The sequence below is a fragment of the Carassius auratus genome, chromosome 7 (assembly GCF_003368295.1).
Source record: "Carassius auratus strain Wakin chromosome 7, ASM336829v1, whole genome shotgun sequence".
Classification (NCBI taxonomy): Eukaryota; Metazoa; Chordata; class Actinopteri; order Cypriniformes; family Cyprinidae; genus Carassius; species Carassius auratus.
Genome location: NC_039249.1, coordinates 19,958,187 through 19,983,148, shown reverse-complemented (window position 1 = coordinate 19,983,148; position 24,962 = coordinate 19,958,187).

Below are 24,962 nucleotides of genomic sequence, written 5' to 3'. Positions count from 1 at the left end.
GCATCCATTATTAAAAGCAAGTCATTAATAGCAATATCTAGTCATGGAGATCACGTATAGTGGGAACATGAACTGATGGGGCTTATTTAAAGTAATTTAATGAGAAGCCAATGAACAATATAAACTTTCTGACTGTGTGGGGCAACTGATTTTCCAATATTGTCATAGTGTCAGATGAGATTGTCCAGGGGCTTGTACAATATCATACAAGTGTTAAATTGAATTAGTGAATTATTAAGACTTTGACGTGCGACTGTATTTAGGGATCATTTTAAAGACTTTTCCCCTTTCCAGTTACCCACACTTGAGGTCTTATTCACTTGAGAGTGTGTGTACGTGACTATGAGACTGTCCCCGGTCTTAATAATGCCAAAGCACGGTGTCCTTAACACACACTAAACCTCTCCAATACTGCTCCGGAGCGCTATACAACGCTTAGTGTATCCCATCATGCATCATGTTTTGGAATTAATGTGAGACTTTTTGCAGGGGTTTAACAAGAGGTCACGCAACTTTCCAATGTTTGTGAAATATTAATTATAATAATTAGAAATTGAGACTAATTTAGTAGTAAAACAAAGTGTTGCATGTTTTCTTGGTGCACAGAAAAGTATATTTATTTTGTACATCATTTGTAACTTCTTTTTATCACTTAATTAGAAGCACCACAAAATAAATTGTCATCTTTAATAGGGTTAATAGGGCGCTAATTTTAGCGCTTTGGGTTCTAGAAAAGCGCATTAAAATGTATTATTAGGGACTATTGAAAAGACATTTAGAAGTTTCTTTTAAAATACAAAGTTGAAACGAACTTTGTCATGTTAAGATCGACACACATTGTGATCTTCATGCTCACTTGGGCCAAATAAAGGAAATGTGCAAAGATGGCAAGTGTGGGTATTTGGACCGTACAACAGTTTAAGAAACAACAAAATGCTGTGCAAATGATAACAACAGGAATGTTTGATAAAAGGGACAAACTATCACAGACCAACCTGCCTCTGCAGCTTTCTGTCTTCTCCATTTCTGAAGGAATACCTCTCCACAAACACCACTGGGGTGACTGCTTACTTTACGTCTTTTCAGCTAAAAAAGGGGAAAGAAAATAAAACAGAATTATATACAGAATGTTAATAGTGATCTGTGAGCAAAATATTTAAGATATAAACAAATATGAAATGAACTGCAAGATGGGAAAAATGTTTTTTTTTTTTTTTTTTTTTTTACATTAAAAAGGTATTACAAGCATGGTACAGTAAATGTGATTACTGTGAAATAAGTCATATAAAAGCACATTAAAACACTACCATTACAGTGGTACAACTATAGTTAATTTGGTGATTAATGTGCTATTACTATACTACAGTAAAGCTACAGTTACTGTGGTAAAAAAACAAAAAACATGGTAAATGTCTTGTTTACTGGGTTTTATCTACTTTTGTAGGTGTCATGGTTACCATGATTTTACTACAAATACAGCTTACATCTTTGAACCTGAAATGAATATAAAACGGATCCCAGGTCTGTGGCACGTCACGTCACGTGACCGATAGAGTTTAACCAGTTAGCAGCTGTGTTCATTTAGTTAAACACAATGAAACTCAAAGACAGCCTCGGATGACCGATGTAATACAGAGAGTAAACATAAGGCGCTCATCTGATTAATAAAGAAGACAGAATACGTTTTAGGACAGGCATTAAAATAGCATATTTACTACTACTCACCATAGACTGTATAACTCACCCAACCTGCGGCTCTTGCAAACTGATGGAAAGTATCGCGATGTGTGCTGAATGAGACTTCTTGAACGTGATTTCAAAGCGATAAACATCTCATGTCAGTGACGCTAGAGGCGCTTGACCACGCTTCAGTTTTTGACGCTTTGGGGTTGACGCACAGCGCGTGATGCGCGTAGTGGGAGGGGCGGCGCTGTTTATTAATTATGTATTATTATTATTTAGGTCTTTCTGTGTTGATTTGCTGTTTATTAATATTTTTAAAACTATAACGCTAAATCTATCAACATTTATTTAGATGTTATCATGTATTCATTCATTTCTTTATTTTAATTATATTATTTCGGTCTTATTACAGGTGAAATATTACAGTAAGCCAGAACACGGGCCGAGCGGGGCTCATTCTAAACCCATTAGCGGACATTCATATCACAGAATCTGACAGCGATCAGAGGCTCATCAGCGACATCATTTTTAAGAAGCCTTTACAATAGCCTTAATAAAAACTTTTAACTTTAGAGTCTAAAGTAAAAAAATAAAAAAAAATAAAAAAATAAATAAATCTGTAGGCCTATCGCTAATAAATAATTTATTTATTTTTAGATATTTTTTGTTCTTTTTATTTAAACTAAATTGTTTCTTAATGTGAAAATGTGTTACAGTTATGTGTCAAGGACTTGATATTGAATTCTGTAATAAAAAAAAAATTAAATCTAGGCCTATGAAAAAAATAAAAATCAATGAAAAAGTAAAAAAAGAACCATTGCGCATTTTACAGCTAAAAAAGTTTTAATGTGTTTTTGTCACCAGCAATACAGTATGTTGCTCAGTTTTGTACAGTAAGTTAAGCTCCGATTTTTTTTTTTCAAGTTTCAGTGAGTTTCTTCTGTTGTCCTGTGAAAAATTAAATAATAATAATAATTAATCAGAAAATATTGTGCTGATGCACGAAAGATGCCTCCAGTTGAAATGCATTAGTTTAAAAAAACGTGCTGCAATCATGTAAATAAGGAAATAAACGTGTGCCTGCCACGAATAAATAGATTAAATTACGTGACAAAATCACGAACTGCCGTGAGACTGGGTTTCCGTGTGTGGACCACGGAAGAAGAGTGTCATTGACTTGCGTTAGAGTTATCCGTGATCTCAGCACAGACTCACTCCGTGCTCGTATCACAGATTTTAGTTAGGCTAACAGAATCAAAATGAATCTGTATGATGGCAGGACAATGCAATAGTTACAATAACAGTCAGGTTGGTCATGGTATTTGGTGTTGAAAAAAATAAATACTTCAAATGTTGCGTTTCCAGATGAGATAGCACGTCCATTGAGTGAGGTCTGTACTCCATCACTGAAACGATCCGTGTGTGGACCACGGAAGATGAGTGTCATTGACTTGCGTTAGAGTTATCCGTGATCTAAGCACAGACTCACTCCGTGCTCCTATCACAGATTATAGTTCTGACTATAGCCAAAATGTGTGTAAAACGCCATCAAACTGGATTTTATGATGACAGGACGAGAAAAATGCCAAGTTAATTACATGCCATTGCAACTAGTGTCGACGAAAAGCTTGTAAGTTCCTAAACAAGTGAGTGAGGTCAGGTTGTGGAGGTCCGTGCCATCACGGGACTTTTGTAACTGAAACAAACGTAATTTTTATGATGACAGGACAATGCAAGAACTACAACAGCTGTCTGGTTAATGTCATTATGGCATTTGATATTGGAAAAGAAACAAATACTTCAAATGTTGCGTTTCCAAATGAGAAAGCACGTCCGTTCAGCGAGTTCTGTACTCCGTCATTGAAACGGGTATCCGTGTGTGGATCACGGGAGGTCAGTGTCATTGACTTGCGTTGGAGAAATATCCGTGGCCGGGTCACGGAATTTGGGGCAATTCCGTGATGGCTTCACGGATTTTGAGTTAAGGACCCGTGGACATTTCACGGAATTCTGTGAGACCAGGTTGGTTGAAAACAGTTGTGTTTAATATTTTTGTGGCAACAATGATACTTTTTTTTTCAAGATTCTTTAATGAATAAAAAACTCAGCAGGCACAAGATGTCAATATAACGTCAGGTTTAAGTTGGACATGATGTCAGACAGATGTTTGTAGGTTGAGGATGAAAATTGGGTTGATGTCAATATCTGATGCCAATTTGACTTTGACTTAATGTTGGATTTTGGTTACACAACCCGAAATCAACAAATATCAACATTGACTGAGGTCGGTATTGGACATAAAATTTACATTGACATTAAACATTTAATTGACATTGAATGTTTGTGACCCAACGTTGCAACCAAAATGTTACCAAATATCAGCATCTTATGACATTGTGTTCCTGCTGGGAAAATTCAAAAGAACAACATTCATTTGAAAAAATAAAAAATAAAAATAATAATAATAATATAAAATAAAATAATTAAAAAATCAGTTTGCTTAAAGCCTGTATATATAATTTATTATAAAGGGTTATTAAAGGCTTTTATCGTTCATAATGTGCCTTATAATACGTGATATAAAAAAAAAATTTAAACCAAATTTAAAATGCATAGTGAATTGATAAGTGTTATTAGAGTGTATTAATTGTGGTTACAATTGTTAATGTACAGTACATTGCATTATAAGATGCATTATAAGGCATAATTATTGCATTACAACTACTTTTATAATGCATTATACATAAAGGCTTGAAGTAAAGTGTTACCAAAAAACCTGATGTTAGTCAATAAGAGGGAACCACCACAACATTTGATGTAGGAGCAGTATGCATCATTGTTGAACCCACATGTCCCTTTAAAGTGGAAATGCATGTCATTCTACAGAAGACGCTGGTGAGACAGTCACCAAGGGGCCTCGGCATCTCTTTGATGTAAGGGTCCAATAAGAGATAATTGCAGCAGCCATGGTGAACTCAGTGTTTCTGGCTTCCAGTGCTGCTCAGTCTCTGCTCACCGGCAGCCTATACCTGCAGTGACAACAGCTCATCTGCTGGTGCTTTGAGTGCTGGGTAGGGGAAGAGGTTACAGTGAGGTTCACTCTCTCAGCGTTCTGCCCATCCCATCACTTGAGACATGTCAGACAGGGCCAGATGTCAAGCTTAGATATCCTGCTCTGGGTTGATGCACGGGAACGTAGGTGTGGTGGAGACAACAAACGGCACTCAAAGAGCGTGAGGGTGAACAGAGTGAGCGAGGAGAAGAAGGGCAGGTTGCTCTTGTTTCACAGAGAAAGCGTGGAGAGCTCGTTGAAAGCACTCCCACACACTTGCTTTCCTGCAGAGACTAGCTGCAATAAGAGGAAAGAAACAACCTGGAGTGAAGAAAGCTTTAACTGAGAGAGAGAGAGAGAGCGAGTGTGTGTGTGTGTGTATACACGTGTCTATACTTATCTGTTTTTCGTCAGTTACAGTGGGTGGATGGATTTATCCTATCTAATCATCATGCAAGCTGTGAAAGATATTTGGTTTTTGTCGGCGTATATTATGTATGCATGCTTCAATATTTATACTTAAAGTGCTTTTGCAGGCTATTGAGTAATGAAAACAACCATGTGGAACAGCACTTTCTTTGCATTCTATAATAAAATATATTATTACATGGCTCTCTGGAGTTCTTGACTCTAATTGGTCTGTTCCAGCACTCACTAGTTAAATATTTCTGAATTCAATTCAAGTTTATTTGTATAGCGCTTTTTACAAAATAAATCGTTACAAAGCAACTTTACAGAAAATTATGTTTCTACAATATTTAGTAGTAGCTAGTAGTTTGTGCACATTTGACAGGATTTTAGAAAAAATAATAATAATAATACAAGACGTAGTCAGCTAGACGATGAACTATCAATATTATTAAGTTATTATATGATTCAGTCACACATTTAGCAATAATTGTTAGTTCTGTTTGTTGATTCAAGGTTAGCATCATCTGGGGTCCTCTGAGGGTCAGCATCATCTCTTCTCAGGTGTTCTGGATCCAGACTGGAGCTTGTTTAAATCCTAGTTACCACGGGATGTAATTCCCGTGGCGAAACATAGAAACAAAATACAGACTTCATTAGCATAGCTGCTGATCCAACAAAGTAAAATTAGTTTAACCCAAGCTAATGAATAAAAATGCAACTTTGAACAGATGCAACTACACTCACAATTAAAAAGATACATTATTCGAATGCTTGGCGAAAGAGATGTGTTTTTAATCTAGATTTAAACAGAGAGAGTGTGTCTGAACCCCGAACATTATCAGGAAGGCTATTCCAGAGTTTGGGAGCCAAATGTGAGAAAGCTCTACCTCCTTTAGTGGACTTTGCTATCCTAGGAACTACCAAAAGTCCAGCGTTTTGTGACCTTAGGGTGCGTGATGGGTTGTAACGTGGTAGAAGACTAGTTAGGTACGCTGGAGCTAAACCATTTAGGGCCTTATAGGTAAGTAATGATAATTTGTAACTGATACGGAACTTAATAGGTAGCCAGTGCAGAGACTGTAAAATTGGGGTAATATGATCATATTTTCTTGACCTCATAAGGACTCTAGCTGCTGCATTTTGGACGACCTGTAGCTTGTTTATTGAAGAAGCAGGACAACCACCTAGAAGTGCATTACAATAGTCCAGTCTAGAGGTCATGAATGCATGAACTAGCTTTTCTGCATCAGAAACAGATAACATGTTTCGTAGCTTGGCAATGTTTCTAAGATGGAAGAATGCAGTTTTTGTAACATTGGAAATATGATTTTCAAAAGACAAATTGCTGTCTAATATAACACCCAGATTTCTGACTGTAGAGGAAGTAACAGTACATCCGTCTAGTTGCAGATTGTAATCTACAAGATTCTGTGTAGTGTTTTTTGGTCCAGTAATTAGTATCTCTGTCTTATCCGAATTTAATTGGAGAAAATTGTGTGTCATCCAATCTTTTACATTTTTAACACACTCTGTTAGCTTAGATAATTGGGAAGTTTCATCTGGTCTCGTTGAGATATATAGCTGAGTATCATCAGCATAACAGTGGAAGCTAATTCCGTATTTTCTAATAATATTACCAAGGGGCAACATATATATTGAAAATAGAAGGGGACCTAGGACGGATCCTTGTGGCACTCCATATTTTACTGATGATAAATGAGATGACTCCCCATTTAAGTAAACAAAATGGTAGCGATCGGACAGGTAGGATCTAAACCATCTTAGAGCCTGCCCTTGAATACCTGTATAGTTTTGTAATCGATCTATGAGTATGTCATGATCTATGGTGTCGAACGCAGCACTAAGATCAAGTAAGACTAGAAATGAGATGCAGCCTTGGTCTGACGCAAGGAGCAGGTCATTTGTAATTTTAACAAGTGCAGTTTCTGTGCTATGGTGGGGCCTAAAACCTGACTGAAATTCTTCATACATATCATTTTTATGCAGGAAGGTGCTCAATTGAGCAGACACAACTTTCTCTAAAATTTTAGACATAAATGGAAGATTTGAAATAGGCCTATAATTTGCCAGTACACTAGGATCTAGTTTTGGTTTCTTAATAAGAGGCTTGATAACTGCCATAAATTTGGGAAACCTGTGAACCCGTTTTTCTTGTCATTTGCTAATTGCTCTCATGTGACAGGTGAGTGGAGGAGAGAGATCATTGTTCCCATCATTATAGATTAGGACACATGAAAAAAAAAAGGATGTTCACAGATAAATTATTTATAATAACAACTGCAATATTCAAATTTTGCAATATTGCAATATTATGAAAATACAAATAGCCATCTTTCTCTCTAAAATGTTATGTAAACTCTATAACTATTAAATATTTTTGGAGCAGAACTAAAACTGAACGAGTTATAGTAGACTTCTAGTTCCCTGCTTTGCTTCAGACTGTAAAAGGAGAGAAAATGTTGAAATTAGATGTTATTTTATGTTTTTGTATGAGACAAAAATAGGGGGAGGTCTGTGCTGGTTTAATTTGGATTTGAGTGGGTTACAGAAGTTGTGTTGCTCTATGTTGCTTTATTTAGAGAGAAAAAAACAACAAAAACAACCTGAAAAACCTTGTGCATTAATAGTCTTAAAGCTAATTACATTTACACATGCATGTTCGCTGTTACTTGCCAATATTTATTTATTATTCACTTAAATTTAATTTAATTTAATTTGATGTTTCTAGTTTTGATTGTACTGAGCTATACTAAGTATTTATTTTAATAAGATTATAAAGCAGAGTTCATAGTTTAATAGTATCCACCTTTTACTTCAACACGGCAGTAAGCATATAGGTCAGACTTCTGGTTCATTAGCTGCTATAGGTAAATAACGAAATGATAAAATGGTAAAACACTGCACTACAATCCAGTGCTCTTAATTGAGATAATACATTAAAATAATATGACAAGACACACCAACTTTCAGTATCAAGCAGCAAAAAAAACTGTTTTGTTCAGCTAAAAATTGCTGGATGGAGTGGACGCAGATGAGACTGGAAGCCAGACTCATAGAATTTACAAATGGTTGTGCCCATTTTTACGACAAGAAAAAGGTGAATAGACCAGATGAAACGAGTATCTCTTTTATTCTGTATTTTGACACATTTGAGTCTAACAGAATATAAAAACAAACAAACAAAAAACTCAGTAACAAAAATGGAAGCAGAGGGGGAGAGTTTAGGCAGACATAATTTTACACACAGATACGGGGTCACCCCATAGGCGTAATGGTTTTTATACTGTAGAAAGTGTATTTTTCTATCACCCTTCACCAACCCTACACCTATCCCCAACCCTCGCAGGAAACTTTGTGCATTTTACTTTCTCAAAAAAAAAAAAAAAAAAAAAAAAACTCATTCTGTATGATTTATAAGCATTTTGAAAAATGGGGACATGGTTTATGTCCTTATAAGTCACCCTCTCCTTGTAATACCTGTGTCATACCCATGTCATTATACAAAGTTGAGTCCTGATATGACACACACACACACACACACACACAGACAGTGCTATTTACACAACTCTAATGATCTCAAAATGGCTACATATCAGTCACTTAATCTGTCCAAAATAACCATCTGTCACCACACAAGACCTGCTACTGGACTCATGTATGACAGACAGTAGCCCCTCTTCCAGATGTCACAATTAAGTTGTTTTTCAATAGCGTAGAGATAGCCCCCTGCAGAAGCACTCATGCCCTGTCAGGCGGCTTATCTGTCCTGATAGAGGTGTGTTTTCTTTCCCACATTTTGTCAAGAAGTAAAACAGCCATTTACAGGGCTGCCAGCAGCGTTTTCCACAGCCTCCCTGTGTGGTTAATACAGTACATTTCAACAGTCTGGCCACATCTTCCATCCATCTGTCCGTCGTTCCATCCTCTGTCCATCTATCTGGCTGGCCAGCCAGACGTCCCATTTATTTTGTTTGCTTTTGGAGGAAATGGATGTGAGCAATCACTTTGTTGAGTGCTGAGACTGAAATAGCAATTCCGTGGCTGTAGTTGCCCAGCTGGTTTCTGTTTCCTCCAGTGCTGTATGTGTTACATGTTCATTGATTCATCTCATCTCATTGTAGCTATGCTTTTCTAATGCAACATGCAAAAAGAAAGCTCAGATAGCCTATTACTACAGATGCAGTGAAAGTTGGAATAAAAAAAGTGTCACTCAAAAAAAAAAAGAAAAAAAGAAAAAGAAAAAAAGTATTTGTGGTAAAGGTAAGTAAGGGATACAGGAATATATATATATTTTTTCCCCCAGCCTTTGTAGAAATGGTAAGTGTGGTATCATATTGGAGAAGTCAGTTCTATTCACTCACATAGTGTGCCCATTGAGTGCACGCAGCTGAATTAGACTTTCAAATCACACCGACTTTGTTATTTTCTTCAAGTCTTGCTGTGCACAAGGCTCTTCATCTCCAGACAATCAGCGTGCCAGGTCGATGGGGCAAGAGAAAGGAATCATAGAAGCAGAAGTGTGAATGTTTAAAATGCAGCTGTTCTCGGCTGCCATTAATGCTGGCTGACAAAATGGCTGGAAGCCTCTAATGATGTGTGGAATAAGAGGACACGGTCTGTATCGTCACCAGCAGTCATGACGTCTTTAACTTTTCACCTTCCTGACAGCATTCTTGAAAATGCCTACTGTTCTTTTACTCTCGGTCGGTTTGTCTCAGAAAGCTGAGACAGGCGGCCGATTAAAGGGAGTTCCTGATTAAAGCGCACATGACATTCATATCAATGACTCTGCTAAGAGTATACACCGAATGGGCCTTAAACACAATAAAAGTGTAATTAGTCTTTCTTGCATTAATTAAATGTCAATCATAATGAATCCATTACGTGTTAAGAGGCTTTCTGAGAGATGCACCAGATTGCTTGATTACTGCGAGAGCACACCTGCAACACAAAATAGCCCCGAACAATTCTTGTTTTGTGTATTATGTTGTTCAACACACGCATCCGAATATTGATGTGGTATGCGTAACATGCTAATTCAAAACTAATTAAAGTGATATGCAATCTGTTAGTTTATCAGGGGGAAGATTGGAATGTAAAACACCCTCAAGCTAAACACCCAAATTTCTCTGGAGAAAGAAAAGCAGCTCAGTTTTTTTGTGAACAAACGAGTAGGAATTGGATTGTGGTCTTCCTCCCTCTGCTGGAAACAGGAACTGCCTTTTTCTCATTTTCTCAGGTGGCATTGCAGCCTCAGTGGCAAGTCACCTTTGTTTAAATCAATACTGCAGAAAGAGTGACTGAGAGAAATAGGGAACACGGGGAGGCAAAGAGGTGGCGCTGTTAAAAGAGATGTGTAGGCTTAAAAAAGAAGAAGAAAGGGACAAATACAAAGATGTAGCATACTGTATATTAAGAGTTCAGATGCAAAAGCCTCTAAATGCCATCTAAAATTTTCATCTTAAATTAGGATTTTTATCAGGCTTCTATATTTATGTTCAGTTATTTCACTTTAATAGCCTGGAAAAGAACCTGCACATTGCCATTAAAGTAAAATGACTAGGAGCTTGATAAAAATAAAAAATTAAGATGAAAATTTCAGATTGCACTTAGAGGCTTTTGCATCTGAACTCTTCATATGCACACACAGAATGCTCATATATATATATATATATATATATATATATATATATATATATAGTCACACTTAAAAGATTCAGATCATCGAACAAATTCAAAAGCAAGGTTTCAGCACATAATGTTGATGAATGTTCATAAACATTGCTCCCCCTTGTAACTGTTACTTTCACAAACTTATTTTTTGTTCCCAAAAGTCAGGACATTTTACCACTGGTTTAAATTAGTGTATTGTATATGCGTGGCCATTTACTGTATAGACATTTGTTTTGAGCAGTGATTTTTTATAATCAGCATCAGATATGTTACAGAATGACAAAAAGTTGTTGTTCTGAACAACAAAATGTGATCAGTCCTTAAGCAGAGCTTTAGTTCTTTCTCCATTCAGGTGTGTAGCTTCAGCAGAAATCACATCACATTCTTCAACAAATTCAACCATAATATTTATACACAGCACCAGTCAGTGGAGTGGGCTGGTTTCTGAAGTCATTGGCCAATGTTCTGTATGTTTCACTCTACCTTTCTGTTTTCTTGCAAGGTCACCCAACAAAGAGCTCATTTCACACTACGGTGCTGTAATGCTGCTAAGGGAGGGGTGGCTCAGCCAATCGGGCTAAAGGTCTGATTGGGTGAGAGAGCCACCATTGAAACTGTAGGTTTCAGAGTGGAGCACTGTGTGATGAATGTAAACATATCTTAACGTTGACAAAAGCTCTTGAGGGATGTTAGTGTAAATGCCTACTCTATTCTAACAAGCAGGAGTCTATAATGGAAAAAGTTGGCATTGACCTTCCCGAAGCGTTTTTTTTCTTTTTAAATTATAATTCAGTGAGTTTTTTCTAGCCTCTAACCCTGTCATCTTTAGTTGTGTGTTTAGAGTTTGGAGACATATTTTGTAAACCTAAGTGACAGTCACAACTGGTACCCTACTTTCTACATACTGTATGCTGTACTTCACATATGAGAAATGACATTTATGTGTACGAGTGCCTCAAGTCAAAACAGAGCAGCAAATAGAACCAAGTTTACAGATTTTTCATCTATCCATGTGCCCCATTTGTATAAAGACATCAGAAAAAATCTGAGCTCCTCTCAAATGTTACATCAAACTAAAAGAACCGTTTGTGACAAGGGATGTTTTCTCCATTAGGGGTGCAACCAATCCACACCAACTTGACGTGACACCAATTTCTAGCCTTTCACTTGAAGAGCAGCCAGATGTATTCATATGATATTGCAATAGAAGGCCCTGAAATGACATTGCGCTAAATGACACCGGTGGCCAGCAAAGGAGGCAAAAGTGACATGCAGTCAATCTAGCACTGCCACACCAATACATCAAGACACATTTCAGAGAAAGTCTGTTAAAATAAAGCTCTTCTTCAGTCGAGATGGCAGTAAAGTAACGGTCCAGAAAGCAATAGCAGAGAGCAAAGAGGAACATAAAAAAAAAGTTTTTTTTTTTTTTTTTTTTTTTGGTAATGCTCACCTTGACTGTATTTATTTGATTTAAAAAATTAACCAAAATAGTAATATTGTGAAATATTACTACAAAAAATTATTATAAATTAAGTAATATATTTTAAATGTAATTTATTCATGTGACGGCAAAGCTGAATTCCAAGCAGTTATTACTCCAGTCTTCATTGTCACATGATCCTTCTTGATGTTGTTGATTTGTTCCTCAGGAATGTTTATTCAGCAATTTTGCAAACATTTGTGCTGCTTAATATTTTTTTTTGTGGAAACTATGAATTTTCTGGATCCTTTGATCAGTTGTTATTGATGCATGTCTATTCACAGAGAAACAAGGGAATCAAGGGAGAGATCTTGTAACACCCTGAATGAGTGGATTTTGTATCACCCTAATTTATTTTAGTTTTTTCTTGCTAATAGTCTATTAGAACCTACAAAATTCTATATATTGTATTTTCTTTGGAATACTTACAAACCAACATTCTTATTGTCTTGTTACCAAATGTTTTATGCTCATATATTAAAATTAATCCTGTCATCCATTTGTATTACAATTGGTAGTCATGGTAATCTTCGGATGGTGCCAATTGCCAAATAGGCCCTGATACTGCATGCCAAAATATATATGTTGCCATGAGCAATAGTTAAATGTTACTTAAATCAAATATCTTATAAAAATATATTTGACTGTTTAATTTGTGGATGACGGTTTATAATCAAGTATTCCAGAGAACTGTTTTAATAAAATGATCTATTCCCCAAATTCCCCTCTATTCCGGACTAAAGCTGACCAAAAATCACATACTGTATTATAACCACTTTGTGCCTCTAGCAATGTCAAAGCTTGGTCTATGAATGGTGGAAAGAAAAGGCAGAGTGAACTGCTACAAGAGGACAATATGAAATGACTCCTGTTGTGCTGTGTTCATTAGCTTTAATTCATTAATGTGCAAATTAACCCCAGACACACAAAGACCAGCGGCGGCAACATAGAGGGCTGTTAAGAGAAGAATCTAATTTGGTCATCTAAAGGTTATGAATGAATAATTCATGAAACGTTTTATTTCCGGTTGTCACATATTACTGTGGCCCCAGTGCCCCCTCGACTAGTTTTCAGCGGCGGTGCTAAGATGACACATTAAGAGAGTGTAAAAAAATGGGAATAGTTCAGGATCCAGAGACACAGCTGTGCACTGATAGTTGGGCTCTGTATCTTTGCATCTCCGCTAGTGCATCAGGAACAGATGGGTCTCGGTTAATTGAATTATTTATTAACCGAATCTCTGAGCATATGCTGGACATTGAGCATCCTGTCTTGTCTGAGCCGCCCAGCAGTCATCAAATTTCCGGCCTCCTCTGAAGAGCCTCCTCCCAACCACGTTCCACATCCCGAGGAGTAGAGAAAGAGGGTCAATAAGAACAGTACACACTAGAGACAGAAGTGGGACGTGCTAATGATTTACCAATTTGCCTTCAGCTATTTTGTGCCACCGGCAGTTTATTTTCCTCTTTCTTCCTCCACTCTAAGCATCGCTCCGGGCCTCCCTGTAGAAGAGGATGATGCTTAGCTATCAGCAGTTCTGGGAGCAATGAGAGTAAGTCTTGTGAGAAGTTTTTGCCCTCGAACTCTCCAGGGATAAGCAACACTCTGTGAAGATGCCCTCCCCTTACCAAAAATGAAAAAAGGAGCAGGAAATCACCGTCCACAATGTGCTTATCCTGACAAATGGGCCGATGATGATCCCCGATTAGCTTCGCTAGAGGTCACAATGCTCTTTTGCTATCTGCTAGAGAACACTGGCATTTAAAGACCTGGAAGGTAATAAATGTGCAGCGATAAAAGGTTTAATACTAGCAGGATCAAAAACATACTGTGTCGAAATACGCTCAATAAAGAAAGCCTCCAAAACAAACCGTGCCAAATCAAATTTAAAGCCGATACGATGGTCCATTCTTATTTTGGAGTTAACTGTATGCGTTATTTGAGCATGTTTGGAGCAGACAGACAGATAGTAGCTCATTCTCACCGCCGTCACAGTGTAGGCCCGGAATCCTCTCCTCTCTTGTCTTGTCAAATAAAATGAAATGGCTTTGATCTTCTATTCTAACTCAGCTCTGTATAATTTCAACAGCTGCTGAGAAACCTGCTCTCTACCTGAGTGTTTGTCAGCCCGAGCAATTTGTCTTTGGATGGATTGCATTGGGTGATAGCTTTATGGAGTCATGGCCAAAGCTTGCAGCACTGCCTGCAAAGAACAAATCTGTGATACTCACAATCATGCGAGACACGGGGAAGGAATGAAAGGAAAAGAAAGGGAAAAGGAGCGAGACTGAAGGGAGAGAGAGAAGGCAATCAAATGCAGCTATTGTGGGAACCATTGTAAGGGTATCAATTACTTTGTGTCAGTCTCCAAAGACCTTCCCCTGGTAATGCCGAACACACATACAGAATGAGATGTGAGGTAAATTATAGCTACATGGAGGTCTACAGATATACCGACACAAATACAGCAGAGAGACACTAGACTGACAGCCTGAAGGTTGAGCCCAAAGATGTATCAGACATCTGTGCGCACGTTTCACTATTGAGTGTGTGCGTTTATAGAGCCATGCTTCTTCCGAGAGGAGGCACCGTCTTTGGAGACTTCTGTTGTATTTAAAGTGCACATTCTCTTGTGTTTCAAAGCTTGAGCGGATAGAATAAAATTTGTAAAACAGTTGGGGATCACTTGTACCTGCAACCCACACAGCTTGTAATTGCTCTGTGACTTCAGCTCAGCGGTGAGAGGAAAGGAACCAATTAAAAGCCAAATACGGCCTATGAGGTGTCCACTAAAAATAGCCACTCAAGCAGTGTCTGCTGTGAGTTGTGACAGAAAATATGGCAGGTGGAATTTGGGGAATAGTATCCTACAGCCCTAAATAAGTGTGCTTCTGTGTTTTGCTTTCGTGGTGCGAAATGAAATGTTGCAAGCAATGATTATAAGAAAGGTGTCTGCCGTTATTTTCTCAAAGGACGAGATGTTTAAAGATCCAGGCTCTCTAGCAGCTGCATGCCGAAGACGTCTGTGGGAAATTAGGCAAGCTGAGGCTTGTTATTGTGTTGTGGCTGATGAAGCAGAGGGATTTTTTTCAGCCACCCCTTATTTCTGTTCTCCATATTAACTCAGTTAATATTTTTGTGTCTAAGCAAAGATGAAGTTTCTCACTGTGTTATCTGAGGACGCACATTTAGTAGATGGTGGATGAACAGTTTTACCAGGTTGTGTGAAAATAAAAATTCTTTGTTCCATATACAAAACATGGGGCTAAGCTGATAAAATAAAATAAAACCATTATAAGTATTACATATAAAATTATTATTAGATAATGTTTTAATCAATATATATTTTATCAGTACATCTAAGTAGTAAAAAAAATAAAATAATTTACGTTTAGAATTTATTAGATTAAAACGTTTGTTTATAATTGACATCTTTCTCACTTTTTTTTTATTTTTTTGCTTTTTCTGAGCCCATCACTATGCATTATGGGATTTCCTTCTCCACAGAGTGTATATGAGAAGCTGCCTTCACATTTCTCCATTGTGTGGTATATTATGAGACAGTATGATATTTTAAAATACTCCCTCTGTATGCAGTTTTCTAGGTTTTAGAACAGGCTTTTCATAAACTGATTTATTTATTTATTTCAAAACCAATAAGCCTTAATCGACTTTCTTCATTCTTGTCTGCACCTACTGTATGATGCTTCCCGATGCTAGGCGCTCACTAGGTTTTGGAACAGTACCATGCATATGGCTTATATTACTTTGTTGATGTGACACTTTCAAGGGGTCAGTTCATCTCTCATGCTTCCCCACATTGTTATTCTTAATTCCGTAATGGTCGTCTTCATCACAAACGCCTCATTTTAAGTCGAGGTCAAAGTTCAATCCATCACCTTTAGTGGCATGGCTAATTATGAGGTCACAATGAGTCAGAGGGAAAAAATAGCCTAAGGAGTAATTTTATAGGGCCAGAAGTCAAACTGATATATGATGTTGGATCTTTAAGGGTCTCAGTCTTGTTTCCCTGTCCTCTTCATGCCTGTTGCTACAAATGTCTTCAATCAGGACTCTAGGCTTACAGAAAAAAAGCTCAATCTTTTCAAGATCTTTCACAAGTCCTCTCCACTTCTCAAATACAACCACTCCAATCCAAATATTGTTTTAACCAGTCTTGGAACCCTTGTGCCATGCATGTGGGTGGCATATGAACGTAATTAAAATGCTATTATTGTGCTATATTTTCTCTGTGGTGGACACTTGACCCTGATGGTGGACTTCTATGCTGATTTAAATCATCCAGCATTTAAATAAGCCTTTTTATAAGCTTTTGACTGCTGTCCACTCTGATTAGGCCATGAGTTGTTTCTCAATAGTATGTTTTCATTTCTCATCTCCACCAGTACTTCTGAAGATTGGATGTTTGAGTGCTCTGTAATTGAGACTGAAACTTGGCCATGCATTATGGATCATAAGTACTAGACCTCATTTGAATATGCATAGCACAGTCCACCGAAGTGGATTGCCTCTCTGTAAGAGAGCAGGAGCGTTGAGCTGAATTATGCAAAGGACCCAAACTGGATTGAGACTTGAATTTGTTGCTTGAATATACTCAAAAAATATCAATCTTCATCGGTTTTGGTGTCATAAATCTGGTGTACTGTGTCTCATAAACGCAGCTTGCTTCCCTCCTCCTTTTGCATTTCCACCATATCTCTGCTCACAGTAAGATGTGTGCGTGTCGATTGGACGATCGCACAAACCGAGTGAGTGAATGACTCACTCCTATCAGTTTAGTGCTGAATACAGAGAGAAGTGTTTCATCTACTGGCTTTGTGGCAGGTCCATCCATGTGCCGCAGCTCATCAGTCTTTGCGCTGTGTATGATGATCTTCCTCTCTGGGGCTGTGAGAGCCGGAGATGCACTGGTGATGCGATGGGACTAACAAGTACATGAGTACAATGCAGTTGGGCGTTTACTCACCAGCTGGCTTTCTGCTCAGTGATGTGTCAGATCCCTTCTTTCCCGTTTGAGGGCATCCCTGTTATAGGCTCCCCATGCCTGAAACTGTCACTACCAAACCATTTCCCTTCATTTTGAGCAACATTAATCCTGTTGTAATGGAGATAGTGTTTTATTTACTCAGCAATACTGTGCACACATTGAATCCGGGTTTAATTCTTTGAGTAAAAGTCTGCTGATTGATTCTGCAAATGTTTAGAAAACTGTTACTCCCTTTCAGGAAGTCTTTGATCACCAGGGAATGATGAACACTGGTTTTTTTTCTGAGGCCAAAGAGAACATTTTTGTTTTCTTTATACATATTTGCTATATAGTTTGGGCACAAAAATGCCACTTGGCTGTCTCCTCCAATGATTACAGCAAAGTACAATTTATTTCCTTGACAGACAATCCTTAGGTGTTCTTCTCTTGTTCTTCAACATAGAAAAATACTTCAAAATGGTTGAAACCGGTTTGAAAGTCAGTTTGAAGTCACTATATAACGTCATCCTTACCTCACACTGTCTTATTCAAAGGCCCGCGGTGCACCATGCTTTGCATCTTCTCAGTGCCATTCCATTTGAAGTGCAGTAAAACAAAAACATCAGTGGCTGGAGGTGTTTCTCTGGAGAAATGCTTTTTAATGTCGGACTGTTTGAAGCTGCATCTCTGTGAAATTCTCATTTTAAGAGGATGCACACTGTTTTCATAGGATATGAGTGAGCAAAGTGAGCAACTGTCAGAGAAGTAAAGTTTGAATATGAATACTGGTGTCAACCATCTTGGTCCATAACCCACATGTCCCATGTTCAGATTGTACTTAGTGAAGGCTGCATTATTGCTCTCTGGTTGAAATGATGCTGGCTGTCAAACGTATAGGCCTACGCATAAGCTGTAATTCAAATGAGGTAAAGGCTTTTAGCATTGAATCTACAAATCATATATTTTTATGTCTAAATTAAAATAATCCACATGCAATGAATTTTCTGCAATGTAACAGAATTAACGACTATTGATTGAAATGTATTGATATGAAAATATAGTGGAGACTTGGTTCAAACCATCAGTTGATGATTGGATGGAGGCAGATCTGAATCCATTGTAAGAAAGTGAGAGCTTATGTGGCAAAGCCCTGCATACATGCTTATGTTTATAATAAGATGCATCCTTATACACAATTAAATGCATTTAGAAAGTTTAGCAGTATAAATAATTTGTGAATTGTCATATGAACATTTAGCTTATGTATATTTCTAGATTTTACATTCTTGTTTATTAGGTATCATTTTAATTTAACATGAATTTTGTCAGTTCAATTTACATCAGATTTAAATAATAAATACAAAAAGCCCACTAGCAGATTTGATTATGTTTTTATTATTTCTATCATGAATCATAAATGTATTTTGTATAATTAAGCTTTTTAACCTGAGACAAAGATGGACTGAACTTTCTTAAATTGTAAGAAAAATATTTCAAACCTGATAAAAAGATCAACACTGCATAAGCCATTTATTTATTTTATTTATTTATTTCATGAAATAAGTTTCCTGTTCACTGTAAATACACCCATCATGATGTCCTGCCTACATATAACCAAGTGCTGGAAAGGAATGTGTTGATGGCAGATAAATATCAAGAAAGATCTATCGGATTAATGTGATTATCAGTCAAAAGCAATTATAGCAAACTGAAACTCTGCATCCAGGTCTCATTAGCGTAGCTGTTAGCACAGACAGGCCTGTTTATTTTTAGCTGAGGGCCAAGGCAAGGCAAAGGTGCAGGGGCAGTGTGTGGAGACTATTGATTAGAAGCATGTGCTCGTATGTTGGAGGGGCCGATCTGACCTTGGTTAATGACAGAGAAGAGGTGATGAGGGCTAGCACAGCTGCGGCTGCTGTCGACTATCATCTCACCTTTTATTGCTCCCACCTATAACATCACACAGACATAAAGCATCCACAGGAATGAGAGCTCCATGTGCACTGGGCCTTATATCCACCATATTTTTTAACTGAAGAGCAGGTGTGGCCATTTGTATCTTTCTTGTGCAAGGCTTCCGGTATCAGTTGTTTTAGCTGTAACAGTTTGTTATGCAGTTTGATACTGCAAACAGGTATCTGTTATCATATTATTTAAATGTATTATTGTAATATCCCTGTTGAAAAATCGTTGTATTCACAGGGCTTTGTATCAAACCTCCATATTTTAACCTTGTCCAACAGGACATATGGACTTGAGTCCACACCAAAAGCTGTAGTTGGAAAGCATCCTGAAAGCTAACACTTGCATTTAGATTGCAAATTAGATCATAATGCAGAGCAAATGTCTAAAATGTGTTATAATTTTGCATCCTATTATTAAGCAATAACAGCAGTCATAGCCTTAACTACATCCATGCGACTGAATAGCTACATTAGTGGCGTTGCTAATATCCACCCATTAGTCACACATATTACTGAGTTGTAAATAGAGCTGTTAAGAATAAAAGGGATGAAACAGAGACCCTGTTGATACAGTTGATGTTGAAAATACTTCAGGAAAAACTTCAGAGATTCACGCACACACACACACACACACACACACACACACACACACACACACACACACACACACACACACACACAAACACACACACACACACACACACACTTGATGAACACATACCAAAACATCATCATCATAATCACCATATTTTTTTCCCATTTAGTTTTGGGAAGTATTCTTGTGACCCTTATCTTCAAATGGTCGGAATGTTGGAATATTTTCAAGGCTCCTGCTGAAAGGCTAGAGTGGTCATGCCAATATCAACAGAACACAAGTACATGAAATTTAGCTTGTGAGGGGAGACGGTGGGAGCTTGCAGTTTCCTCCTCCCTCTCTAAATTTATATCTGCCTGGAAAATGAATCTGTATAAGGTCACACTCCAATCAGGATTCCCACAGCATTCCCATCTAAACGTAAACTGATAAAGCTATCAGCCTGAGCTAGTGTGTGCCTTATTGAAATAAATGAGACTTCATTAGGAGAGCAAAATAGATGGCATTGCACATCGAAATTGTCTTACTGATTTCTCACCAACACATGCCAAAATGGGGATTGCTGTGTGTTCCCGTTCCTGATAAAAGGCGAGGCAGATGTTGTGTTGAAAATTTCCTTTTACAATAAATGATTGCTTCCTCCGCTTTGACTTAATAGAGGGGTAGATTCCTCCCAAAATTCAAAACAGAGGGTCTGTTCTGCCGGAAATCTGCAGATAGATGCGCACACGTCCAGATGCCTCATGGTTGTAGCTAGCATGTTGAAATCCAAAAAATGAAATGTGTTAGCAATTGAAGCCAATGCCTCATTTCTCTCGGTACTGACATTTTTATTCATTTTAACATGTGTGAAAGCAGATGAGATGGTTAAAGAGATTGACCCTAAAACAATGGGCAAACAACAGTAGAACGGGTTGTTTTGAATTATAGGTGTGCGTGAGGTGCAGAAAAATGAGGAGCACAATGTTGAAAGAATGAAAGAGGTTTAAATGGAAGCCAAATAAAAGACAGAAAGCCTGACTGCACACATCTGGACAGAGCAGCGTGTGTTGGTTTAAGCGGAACCTCATACATCAATGAGCCATTTCAGCACATTGACTTTAAGGATATTGGCTTCGGATGTTATAGTGAGGGCATTGGTTTTCTGGAGAAGACATCTGGTTGGCTTTGGCTGTGGTGTAAAGCTGGGCCTGACTCTCTGCCTACAGTAAAGAGCTGCTCACTCTAATGATGATAACTATAAAAATAACAGTTTCATATTCTTTCTAATTCTGTGAGAAGTCTACACCATAAATATAATGATAACATTTGCGGGATCACTTTTCCAGAAAGACCATTGACAGTCAATCAGTATCACTACACTCTAAGCTGCAGACAGTATAGAAAGAATGCTTATATTAAACAGAATATGATAATCTGTTAGTGAGGACGCTAATATAGTTATTGTACTAGTTGTCTTTATAGTTATTGTTCTTGGTGTAAACGGGCCTTATGGTGAGAGTGAGAGAACCATGAGGTTTAGGGTGACAGACTGCAATTACCTCCACTGATTACTATAGTTCCCAAGCACAGAGACGACATGAGGGTTTTCATTCTGTAGGCCAACTCTTTTGTATTTGGCCTCTGCTGCTGTTGTCATGGAGCTTTGAGATTGTGCATGTCTAAAGGAACCGTTTTTGTGTCTGGCATGCATCTGGCATGATTGAGCATTATGAAATGCGACCGCTCTTAGCTTGTTAGGTGAATGTGCTTGCAGTATGTGTGTACGTGAGCCAAAGAGACTTGGAGACCTTTTCAAAAGAGAACAAGCGGAGCTGTGCAAAGGAGAGGATAACAGAGTGTGCAGTCATCGATTCCCATTTGCAGAAGTGGCTGCATGTGCTCTTTCTGTACTGCAAAACCGCAAAAACACATACTCCTTGCAGTCGGCGTGTCACTCTGTGTTCGTTTGACTCCTGAAGCTCATCTTTCACTTGCAGAGTCTTTAGAGAAAGTTCAAGTCTTGAGTCATTTCATCAATGATCCACAAAGGCCTGTCTGGCTAGCAGAGGTGTCAGGCAGTGTGATGTATCATGAAGAACTGAGCAGCACCTGTATTCAGCATTCATGTCGCTATGCACACTCTAACTCAATATGGGCTACTGTACAGTAAGAGACAGATTCTGTGATGTCCTGGAGAAGAGGGAAAACACACTCTGATCCTGAGGTGAGGATGCATGCACTTTATGAATCGGCTATCTTTGTATCTGTTTACGTGACAGGCTATGTTTTCTGTATATAGGGTCCATTTTTTATATATGAGATGCATGCTCTGTATCATGACATATTGAAAATTGAATGAGAATTATTGATTTAAATATATATTTTTGTAAATTGAAATAACTAAAATTTAACACAAAACTACAAAACAAGATTGATGTAAGTTGATGTAATATGAACAGAAATAAAACTGAAAGAAAATTATATAAATATATATATATATATATATATATATATATATATATATATATATATATATATATATATATATATATATATATATATATATATATATATTTTTTTTTTTTTTTTTTTTTTTTTTTTCATTGCTGGGTCTTTGTGGGAGATGACATCCACCAGCAGATGGCGATGTGATAGGAGATGACCTACTGTATAAGGAGTGCACCCAAGGTTTGCCTGGTTAGCAAGGCCTCATTAGTTCGCTATTGCTAGATGGCATGAAAGCACCATCTGGACCCCCAAAAAAGTGTCTTTCTTCGCTGACATCCATTCAAAATAATTCTCGTATATTGACAATTATTATAATTATATGTTATATATTCAGTGGCTCTAGGGTGATTAATCACGTGAGATTTTGAGATGTGATTAGAACTCCTCTTGCTTTTGTGTATAAATTAGAAGTTCTGAATCCAGCATTAAACACACACACACACACACACACACACACACACACACACACACACACACGCACACGCATACGCACACACACACGCACACACACACACACACACTCATTGTTATGGTCACTGAAGGATAACTCATCCTCATTGTCATCAAGTGGAATAAAAATGTAAAATAAAGGTTAAGCTGTGAATATCAAAACCATTGCTGAAAACAAGTAAAACTGTTATTGCAATCTATAATAACCTTACTAGCTTAAGGTACTATACATTTTTTACTGTTTGTTTACTGAAAACAGAGCTCTGAATCTATAATATCTCTGCTCTTATGCAGTTGATAAAGCATCTTCTACCATGAAAATTCTATTTTAAATTCTAATTATTTGAATATTATCTTTATATATATATATATATATATATATATATATATATATATATATATATATATATATATATATATATATATATATATATTATATACACACGTACACACACACAGGGTAGTTAGCTGTAAAATAATACAGCTAACTAACAAGATAAAACACGATAAAAACGTTATCGTTTATATATATATATATATATATATATATATATATATATATATATATATATATATATATATATATATATAACTTTGATTGATCTTACTTTAGCAATGACTGGTTAGTGTCGTAAGAAGAAAAGTTGTGATAACTGAGAAAGTAGAAATAAATTAGTAGACAGAAATGATCTACATGAGTGAAATATCCGCACTGATGTGACAGTGCACACTGTAAATCTCTGTGTTAAAAATAAAGGATTTACAGGACTGAAAAAATGAGGTCATACATTTCACTTAAATTTTTTAATTGAATCGCAGTTGTGTTAATGAATGTAAAATGAAAAAAAAAACAAAAAACAAGTGTCGTGATCTAAATCAGCAGATTTTAAAATGTGTAAATTAGTTTTAAGTAAAAAAAAAAAAAAAAACTGTTGTTACAGATGAGTATTGAGTAAGTTTTAACAATAATAGAAATCACATATTAATAAAAAATGGGAAAAAAAATAATACAGTACATTAACACACAGATATCGAACCAGATTTGTTGTTGTTACATGCGTTATAGAAATAAATGTGACTTGACTTGAACTAGTAAACACATTTGATGCCTTCAGGAAGACTGGTCAGCTGAGTGACATGGCATGTAGGAAGGTGAGTGGCTGTGTGTGATGTTTAAGAGTGAAACAAAGAGACGGGAGAAGTGTGTAGAGGAGTAATATCAGCCTCTACTCACAAACCACAGTGACTTTTGAACCCATTTCTCCACTAGAGAGGTCAGCGCGCATGCTGAAAAATCCAGTGATGACAGCATAAAGTGACAGCAATGAAATTGGAAAGAGTGGTTGACCTTTCAATGACACTCAGAAAAAAAAAAGAGTTAGAGGATGGCAGACTGATAAGACTTGAGATCAGATTTTTTTTTTTTTTTCCAGAGATGGGCTGCTGGGTCGGTTTCAATGTCCTCTTCCAAAAAGAGTAATAATAAATAAATAAAAAGCCCAATGGAGAATTCATTGCAGTCCCGTTGATGCTGCAACAGTTCTGGAGATGGCATTTGCTGGCACACACTTTTTCTTTGGTCTGCAGTGGAAGGGCCGTCAAAGGAATTTGTTGTCTGAGGATTGTTTGTAGTGCCTGGTGCACTCAGCTGTCAAAATGAGTTGAGGTGAAAACTGTAAATATTAGTTTGCTGTGTCTGACAGCTCAAAACATGCATTTCAATAACCAAGCAACCAGGCCATGTTTCTCTCACTCCAGCCTTTGTATTCAAGCTCACTGATGGACAGCTGCACAATGTGGAAGCTCTTCCTCCCGTATGCCACAGAAGTAAGCGTATCTTTACCTGACATATAGCAATGGTGTAACATCACATTAGGTGGGGCTGTCAGTACTTGAGCAGGCCATTCATATGATTCTATATGCCCTTAATAGTAACCCCACAGACACTGCTGACAGCATGGATGTTTCCTCCACTTTAGGAATACTTCAAAAGAACAGCTGATTGTCCTCAAGCCTACTGATAGAAAGCATTGGATACGACCTCAGTGACATGAGATTTTTGAGAAGGAGTCCAAAATGGTGAGACCGGAGGAAGCACAGTGGGAGTGGAATGGGTGACTGTTTAAAAAGAGTGTTTCTTCGAGAAAGCCAGA